Here is a 10,179-nt window from a genome sequence, read left to right on the forward strand (position 1 = left end):
TCAAAAAATCTCAGAAATTTTTAGATTAATCTCAGAAATTTTCGAGAAAAAATAATGAAATTTGAGTTTGAAGAGCTTGAAAAAAATCAGAAATTGAGATTAATCTCAGAAACTAAAACAAAAGACATTTCTGAACTCCAAAAGTTGAATTTTGAAAGTAATCTCAGAAATTTTCTAAATAAAACTTGTAAATTTGATTTTGACAAGTCAAAAGTTTGATTTAAAAAGACTCAAACTTCAAATTTTATTGAAAAGACAAGAAAATTTCTGAGCTTGAAAAGTCACAAATTTGCTAGAAAAAAATTATATTTTTAATTTCTGAGATTAATCTCAAAATTTCATTTTTTTGTAGCAATTTTTTGACTTTTCAAACTTAGAAATGTTCTTGTTTTTCCTATAAAATTTCAGGGTTTTTTGGTGGAAATTTACTCCTTTTTTCCGTCTACAATGACCCTATCACGCCGCCGTAGTGTTTCTCTAAAACACAAGGAGAAATTAAATAATAACCCCAACAAACAGAAAAGAAGTCATCTCCTGATCTGTCGGCCATCTATTTTTTATCAAACCTCTGAATTATTCAGCAGAGGAAGCGCCGGGCGCAAGGAAACTACAGAGCTGCTGCCGCGCGATGTGAACCGTCCTCAGGTGATAAAACAGAAATCTGGATTTCACTCAGTCGTTGGATTTTAATATTAATGAGTCAGGGATTCACCTCAGTCCATTCAGCCAGGATTACGACGGCTCCACAAACAGCAGCGAACGGCAAGTCCATTTAAAATAAGAAAACCTCCAATCTTTGATTTTGCTCCCATGTTTGATGAAGCAGCTCCCTGCAGCTGCAGAGGAGCGACTTCTAAAATTGTTTCTTCACAAAACGGCTTTTTTTACTTGAAAGGAGCTGAGGAAGAAAGCCAGGCTCACAGGAAGCTCTATTTCTGTAGACGGGCTCTTTGCAGCCTGAACTGTGCCTCCTCTGTTCCACCGCTGATGAAGCAGCATCAACCTCCAGTCTCTGTGCCAGGAGTTCAACCGGGAAATTTAACCCGCAGCACTTTTTGAAGGTTTAATTTTAACTGTGATTTAATGGAAATGCAAAAAACCATTTAATTTCACCAACTGCTTGTTACTGGAAGCCAACAAAGTCCATCCAACTGGGAATGTAAAACGTCAAACAGGAATATCTACTTGACTTTATGAATTAAATACTTAAATAAAATAATCCAGTAAAATTGAATTAATGAAAAATTTAAGCAAATAAAAGACAGCAAAAACACTAAAGTAAAAAACAATAAAATAGTGCAATTACATTAAAAATTTCAGACTAAATAAACTAGAATCTATTAAAAAATAATAATTACAAACCACTTAAAAAATACAACAAAAATTATATTAAATTTGAAGCAATATTTTATGTCAAAACAAATAAACTGTCAAACACATTACATTTAATTAAAATAATAAAAAACAAGATGAAATAATAATAAAAAAATATTTTAACCAAAACTAAACTAAAATATAACCCAATCAATGCAAAACAATTAAAAAAATTATTTTATTTTATAAACCAAAAAAAAACAAAGAATGCCAAAATATAATTAATTAAAATAATTTTAAAAACATTTTCTTCCAAACCAAGTAGTTATAGCACATAAAAATAAAAATATAAGTAAATAACGCTTAACAAAATTAGATAAACAATTTTTAAGATCTTAAATTTTACATATATGTATAGAACACAAAAATATAAAAAAATTTAAGTAAATCCAAATTAAGTCAACAAATATAAGAAAGCAATTTAAAAAAGAATCTAAATAACTAATAAAATAAAACAAAACAGAAACCATTGTGGTTTCTCTGATGGTTTCAGAGAAACCATCGTATGTCTCCAAGTGATTTTCTTATTACTGGTCTTACTGGTGGAAACACATTAAACAAACATTTCCACCAGTTTCTGCAAATAGTTTGAACTCTTCCTTATAACAAGCACCTGGCAGATTTTCACAGAAAGCAGTCCTAACTAGGACAGCAGCTCCAGGTGGGAGCAGATAAAGTGCAAACAAAGCATCTTCCTACAACTAATGGGAGGAAAACATCAGCTGTTCCTGTTCTCCACTTTCAGCTGCTTTACTCCCAACCGCAGGAATCCCAGTAACTAATTTTAAACCGTCAGCAGGATGATGGTGGGAGTGTTACCTGGAATACTCTGCCTCCTGATGGCCAGCGCTCCATCTGGAGGTCGCGACCCGGCAGGGTGCTTTGTGTACGGCCCTTCATCTGAAAGGAAAACACAGAAAAAAAAAACATGATTTATTGATTTAAACTCCAATCAGCTGGATTCAGAACAACAACGCTTCCGACTGGTTTTATTTCGCTTCAGACGTCCCACCAGCAACTACTGGGTAGTTTTAAACAAATCTTAAATCATTCTGGGGGAAAAAAAAAAAACTTTCTGTTTCATCAGTTCCTTAAACTGATTTTCAAGCTCCAGCCATTCATTTAAGCGGGAATTATTATGGAAAATTGACATTTTGCTAATTTTTGTACTTCCTTTTTTGTTTCTGCTGCTTCTAAAAACAACCAAAGTGCTTAAAAAAACACCAAGCCATCTTTTTGGCGTCTGGAAAAGGAGTCATTTCAAAAACCTCCCAACTGTTAAGTCACATTCCAGCGCACTGCACCATTACTTAGCAACCCAAGCAGAGTTCCGCCCGTTACCTAGCAACCACAGCAGAATTCCAGCATGGTTCTACAGCTGTATGCAAGACAAGTGTTTTGTTTTTCATCGGTCTGTTGTAACAGGTACAACAGTTCAACTGCAGTAGCCACCATCCGACCAAAAGAGGGCAGCACTGAGACGGTCTTAGGCAAAAATATTGCAAAACTAAATAAATGTCCAAAAAATATCACAATTCACACAGAAACATATAGATATCACCCTAGATAACATATTTAGATAATTTATCAACACAGACAATAGACTTTTTACTTGTCTAGAAAACTACTTTTTTATGTTTATCTTTTTTAATGAGTAAAACAAAAGTTTAAGATAAAAAACTGTCAGTAAATATAGACTGATGGTTTGATTTAATTATGAGTTTTAATCCAGTTAGAATCTCAGATTATTAAAAGAAAACACCAAAATAACCAAAAGTTTTCCGTCGAGCTCTTTCTGTTTCATCTCACTCTTTACTTTGGGGTTATTATATTTTGGCTTCCTGTTGGGCTGTAATTTATTCTAATCTGATCTGGATCGGCTCTGTTCGGTTCCAGCAGCCCGGCTCAGAAGCAAAATGAGATTGTGGAAACACTTCAATGTTTTGCAGCCATTGTGAGGACCCTGCTATCCTGGAGGTTCAGCTTGCACTGAAGATGGTTTCTGACCCTAAAACTACGTCTTCTGATAAAATTTCAGGATTGTATTTATTTCGCTCTCCAAATTGAATCCCCTGAATGTGATTGTTTCAGCTTTTGGTCCCCAGTAGACTTGTAACACACACACTCACATTCAGACCATATCTAAGTGAAGATGAAAGCCGAGCCTCCTCCTCCTCTTTCAGATGTAGGGCAGCAGCATCCAGCCTTTTCTGTGCTCAGCGACACTACTATGTACTCAACATGCTCCGTATAATACTGCATAAGGCTCAAATAAAGGCTTTGGATGAAATGCTGACGTAAATTCACTGAGACAGAGGATTAAATTTGCATTTCCAGTGATGCTAAAATATAAACAAGCGATGTTTGTTGCGTCAGGACATCCTAAAATCAGGTGAACAGCAACAAAACATGACACTTCACACCATCTCATTACTTATTCAGAAGAAATGAAACCCAAAAGCAGGAGCAGGGAGTGAAAACCAACCCTAGCCATCACTACATGAGGGAAAGTAGCAGCAAATGATCTTTAAACGCGTTTAAAGGGAGTCCGTACTTCTGTAACCAAAGTCAAATAACAACCTAGTCTTAGTTTGACTCATTGATTTTGTGTTTTTACAAACAGAATAAAGATTTCCTGATGTATTTCAGATTTTGAGGATCCAGTTGACTTTTATTAGTAATTCTACAATGAGTTCATGTTTTTTGGCGTCTGGAAAATGAGTTGTTTCAAAAACCTCTGGAATGTAATGTAACAAATCAGCAGGCACTGCTCGTACCTTAGCAACCCAGGCAGAGTTCTGACTGTTACCTAGCAACCAAAGCAGAGCTCCAGCATATTTGCTCAGCTGGTTTAACTGCTGCATGTGTTGTACAATGGCTGCTGGAAAAGTCAAGTGTTTTATTGTTGACTTACCATCCAGAAACCACTTGCTGCGCTCCAGTTGGTTGTGCAGGAGGCGCTACTGATGCTTTTTAAAGATGTACGGTTGTATAATTGCGCATCTGTTTGAAATGTTGAGTTTATTTGGATTTAAAGTGATGAGTCCCTAAAACTGGACAGAACTGGAGACAAAAATCTCATTATCATGCAAAAAATCGACTGAACATGTTTTGTATAGGCCATACACCTACCCTAACATGTTCAAAAGAATAATCGATCACCTGTACAAACTCTGCCTAGTAATCTAGATTTAAATGAGCCCATTTGTCCAAGCAGGGCTGAACAAATGGACAAACAAGAATAAAAAGAATTGAGGTGTCAAATCATCCCAGTCAAAGCTCAGACCTTAAGAGAGCTTCAGATAACAGGTGTAACAAACAGCTCAGGTCAGTCTGTTGTTTTGACGAAGGTCTCCTCACAGCGCCTGCAGATCGATACGGTTGTTCTGAGTGATTCCCTTCATCCTGTGGTGAAGCAGCAGGGGGTCCCTGTACAGATCGATGGCTATAAACTGATCGGTGCTGGCAGAAACTGACTGGATAACACCTTCTCAGGACCTGGTTTTCATTTTGGGAATGCATAATGTAATAATTTACCTCATTATATCCCTAAATGTCTTTAAAAATGTCCCGTACCGATGATCTAAGGCTTGCTGCTTATTAAAAATAAACAATATTTGCATTTACATTCATTACTCTTGTCCTGCAGCTACTATGTGGGGTTTCAAAGCTGAGCTGTGTTTTCAGTTGTATATTTAATATCCTCAGAGGAATACAGCGACACACTGACGCTCCGTACCTTATTATAGACTCATTCAAAGCCGTTTAAAACACACAGGCGAACCGAAGGAGCAGCCGCTGTGGCGGAGACAAAGCTTTCCTCCGAGGGTTAAATTCAGACGTTAAGAGGTGCTGCTTTAAAAACCACCGAGTCAAGATGTTTGGCTGCGAGAGGAAACCTACTGAGCCACTTAAAAAGAGCTGCGAAACTTCAAATGGAGGCAAAAATGATGAAAGTTATTCCCCAGCTTGATCCTGGGAGTCCTGGGGCTTGGAGTGGAGGACGGAGTCCAACTTGTTCAAGTGTTTGCTGTGATTCCCGTAATTAAAAAGGAAGAAGAGGGGAAGAGCGGAGCCAAAGTCAGAGTCTCAACGGATTTCAGGCAGACGAGGTTCTGGTTTCCAGTCTGGTTCTGCTGCTGGGACACGGAGGATGCGGCTCATGTAATCCAATAAACCATCTGCTGTTCAAAAGGTTAAATATTTTTTTTTTTTTTACAGACATCTAAATATAGATAACAAAAGGAAAGCACATTCAGATCAGGTGTTCTTGTTAATTTGTGAATACAAAACATTAATCCAATAAATTACCTGTCTGGGAATATGGCTTAAAAATAAAATCCCAGATTTTTTTTTCCATATAAGATCCAATTAAATGGGTTTCTTTTAAAACAACAGAGAAAATATTTTCAAAAAGTCGATTTTATTTCAATCAACCCTTCTGAGTTGAACGACAAAGTATTAGAGTCATGCTGCGAGATTTTTTGTTAAATTATGATGGAAGAGTCTGCAGGTACTGCAATGTTACCTAGCAACCCCACCAGAGTTTCGCCCGTTGCCTAGCAACCCTGCCAGAATTCCAGCATGTTTGGTTAGAAGGATTTACTGCAGTATGCACTGTACAATGGCTGCTCGTTTTTCTATTTTCTCTTTTTCTACCAAAAACAGGATGATAATCCGTAGGAAAAATTTGTAATTAAAAAAATATTTACGCTGCACCTTACTTGTATACTTACAGCCCAGATGAGAAAGGTTTGATTTTATTGATGTTGTCAGAGGAAGAAAAGCTAATTTTTTACATTTTACATCCAATAGCAACTCAGTACTGTTTTTATTTCTCCACTGATTCATTATTTGATGTAAAAAACAAATAAAAAATCAAAAGTACACATAGCAAACAGAGCAGAAAGTGTCCTGAAATAAACTCCAACTGACAAAAATGTTTTCTTCCAACACTGTTGCTGTTTGTTCAGGATTTAGTCATTCAGACCTAATTTGGATGTTGTTTTCACCTCGTCTGTGAGGCTGCAGCACAATCCTGGTTGTATAATGATAATTCAATTGAACCTGTAACGTCCCAGTAAACCATGACATTGAACCAGCTAACTTTTGAACTGTGTAAACAAGAGGAAGAAGCAGAAATGAAAAGAAACGGCAGATAAAAAAAACATATCAACCGAAACATGAGAAGCACAAGTCATAAAATCAGAGAAATTAAAAAGGAGTTTGTTTACATTTGATATGGAAAAAAACAAGCCTCTAAAATTACAACAAAAATAAAAATAAATGTTCCTACTTTTCATTTTTAGTAAAAAAAAATAGCAACAATAAGGAGAGAATGTGTGACTGAAGTTAACATTTCAGCATCTTAGTAGAGTAACAATATGACAGCGACATTAACGTAACGCAGCTAAACACACGAGTTAAACGTGAACTTTGCTCAACCTTTATGTTGAGAAGAGAGGAAGTTGAATAGTAATCTTGTGGCTTGCTTAAAAAAGTATTCTGTTCAAACTGTTATTTAGAAAAATGGAAAGTCTGAATCAGTTAGAGCAACGTCTAGCTGAGTTTTGACAGAAATCAAGCTTCAAATGAAAGTTTTTAGTCACTAAAGTTTAACGTTAGTGGACTGTGCTCCCCAACAAGAGCTCTTAAATCGCTCTGTACGGTGCTGGATTGTCAAGTCTCTCAAGATAATTCTTTCACATTATACAACATAATTATTTATTTTAGACAATAAAGTGAATGTCTCCCTATATGACGGTTATATAAACCATTATTAAGGCCTAGACCTTAATAATGACAAATTCAACAAAGATCCCAGGACAGCGCTCCTAACATTGGAACCTGGAGGTTTACAGTTAAACAGACTGCTATCTCTTTAAAATATTGATAATTTCATGTAAAAAGAAGCCGGACGACATGTGAACCTCCAAGGACAGATTCCTGGCTGCATACAGCAAAAACTGACTCATTTTTCAGCAAAAGTCAAGGCTTTGACTCCCTGAAGGGTTTGATGAATGATGCATGTTTCCTGTCATGTTGATGTTTAATTTGACATTTTAAGAAAGCAAACGGTTGAAAGAAGAGCTATTTTTGGCTGTTAAGTCAGGTAAATTATCCTGTCTTAGCCAGGTCTGAGAAAAAAACACATCAAATTTGAACAATTTAGGGTTTTTCCACCTAACTTGGTTTGATTGGGGTTAAAAATTGCAACACGTTACATTTCCAGCTACTGTGGTTCTCTTTATCACTACACTGAGTCAAACCAACTGAATCCTTTGAAAAAGCTGTTCCCCTCCTCGCCTGTGGGGGCGCTGAACCAAGAACTACTGAAAGAAACAACACGAAAACCAAAGAAGCTCAACTTTTTTCTTCACAACATGCAAAGAAAAATGCTTTCCACGTTTTTTAGCAGTTGTTCTTTTGTCTTTGGCTAAAAACCACAAGTGATGTCTCCCGCTAGCGCTAGCCTCACAGGTTTGTTAGGTAGTATATACCCAGAATGCCAAGCGTTGTAGTACTGTTATGGTTCAAATGCATATGTAAACACCAAACAGACCAGAGCAGAAAGAGGACTAAACTGCAGGGCATTGTGGGTAAATACAACCAAAACAAACGCGCTAGGCTAGAGCTAGCAGGAAAAATGCGATGTACGTTTTTACAAAAGACAAAAGCAAAATACTCTAACTGCTGAAATCTGACGCCACTCCATTTTTGTGTACATTTTGTGTAGAAGAAAGTTGAGGACAGTGTCGTCTTCATAGGTTTTCATGTCATTTCCTTCACTGGTTCTTGGTGCAGCACCCCCACAGGTGAGGAAGGGAACAGCGTGTTCATTTAATTTGGTAGATGTGAAAGAGAACCACAGCAGCTGAAAATTTAATAAATGTTGCAGTTTTGGTCCCAATCGAACCGAGTTTACCAGACTACCAGGTATGACAACATCCGAGGTTTGTAAGTGGACCAAACTTCGACTGCGCATAAACACCTCCCCAAAAGAACCGGACTTGGGAGGCAAACAAACTAGAATTTAATTCAAGTGGACTGAGCACAGTTAGTGTAAGAGTCGAGGCTTTGAGCTGGACCTGAAGAGTCGAGTACGAGAAGTTTGACTTTAATCTGAGAGAATAATATTTCAGCGTGACACAAACTCTTTCCGACAGGAGAGAAAAAAACTCGAGCTCACAGTTTCGCCCTGAAAGTTGTGTCACAGCGATGAAGAGAAAAAAAAAAAAAGAAGAAGCAGCCAAGAAACACCTGAAGCTTCAACCCGGACTGAAAGACGGAGAATCTGATCAGAAACAACCAACCAGCCATCGCCTGCCTGCTCTGCTTCCTGTTCACACATGAATATTAGATCCTGGATAATAAGACGCTGCCCGGAGCCGCAGCAACCTGCAGCCATCAACTGGATGGATCCATCAGGAGATCGTTTAACACACACATGTACACACACACACACGCACACCCACACACACACACAGCTGGCTGTAATCCCCAATAACCCCTTCTCCTCTCTTCATGTTCAATGTCAGCAGTTTGCCACCAGAGACACACAACCAACATGCAGCATGTATGTTGCATGGTAACACACACACACACGCACACGCACACACACACACACACACACACACACACACACACACGCTGTCTCTACCTTTGTTCACCCTACGCAGGATCTGGCAGCGACACTTAAACGACACGGCGATCATAGTGAAGCCGAGCCGAGCGTCGCCTCCCCCCCGAGCGCCATGCAGGTGCAGCCGCCGCCGATGAAGAACGGGAAAGAAAGACAGGAAAAATGGGAAATACTACTCTTCCTCCTCCTCCTCTTCCTCTGCGAGAGGCTGAGAGACGGAGGAGCTCCTCAAACCGAAACTGTCATCGAAGGCGGGAGAGGGAGGCGGAGAGCGCTGCAGATGTGAAGCTCTCAGATAAAAAATAAAAAGAATCAGCCAGAGGGGAAGAGGGAGGAGAGGGGGAGGGGGAGGAAGAGTCTGCGCAGATTGGAGGATGAAGAGGAGGAAGATGAGGAGGAGGGAGGCTGCTGTTTCTGACCACTGGACTGAGCATCTGGATGGATGGATGGATGGATGGATGAAATTTACTGTTTTTGTTATAAACCAAAATAATTTTCAGAGTTCTGTGATAAATGTTCTACTTTTATTATTTTAATTTTATTTTTATTCATTTATTTTTTTATTTAAAAAATTCAATTTTTACTGTGAGTGCCTCTGAACCCTCAGAAGAAAATGACTGATTTTCTACTTAATTAATATTTATTACAATAATAAGTATTTATTCCATGTTTAATTTAACCACAAAATGAAAAGAGAGACGACACATCAGCAGAAACAGATTAAACATTCAAAATGAGCAGCATTATTCACAACAAATCCGCTAAAATCAATTATTAAATTGACCCAGACTAATTAAACGGTCCGGTTCTGGAGGCCGCAGTGGTTTAACTCCTGACGCTGTGCGGACCAATCAGAACTCACCTCCTGCGCTGTGTGCCAGGTGATTGGCCGGCAGCTGATAAGGGGGCGTGTCCTGCAGTAGGTAGTGGACAGACATGTAGGTCAGTGTTCCAGCAGCAGATTACAGCAGATTAACGTCAGTCATTGTGTATTAAAGGTATAATCTGTGATATTTTACTATAACCGCTCTCTCTGTCTCTGTGAGCCTTCCTCAGTCCGTGTCTCCCCACCAGCATCATCATCCTCAGTCCAATAAAGACTTCTAATGTCTCAGAATCTGATGTCTGCTGCCCCCTGCTGGTCAGATTTACAATCAGATTCA

This window comes from Poecilia mexicana, unplaced genomic scaffold, assembly GCF_051168715.1.
Source record: "Poecilia mexicana isolate PSO_F unplaced genomic scaffold, ASM5116871v1 scaffold_23, whole genome shotgun sequence".
In the NCBI taxonomy this organism is placed as follows: Eukaryota; Metazoa; Chordata; class Actinopteri; order Cyprinodontiformes; family Poeciliidae; genus Poecilia; species Poecilia mexicana.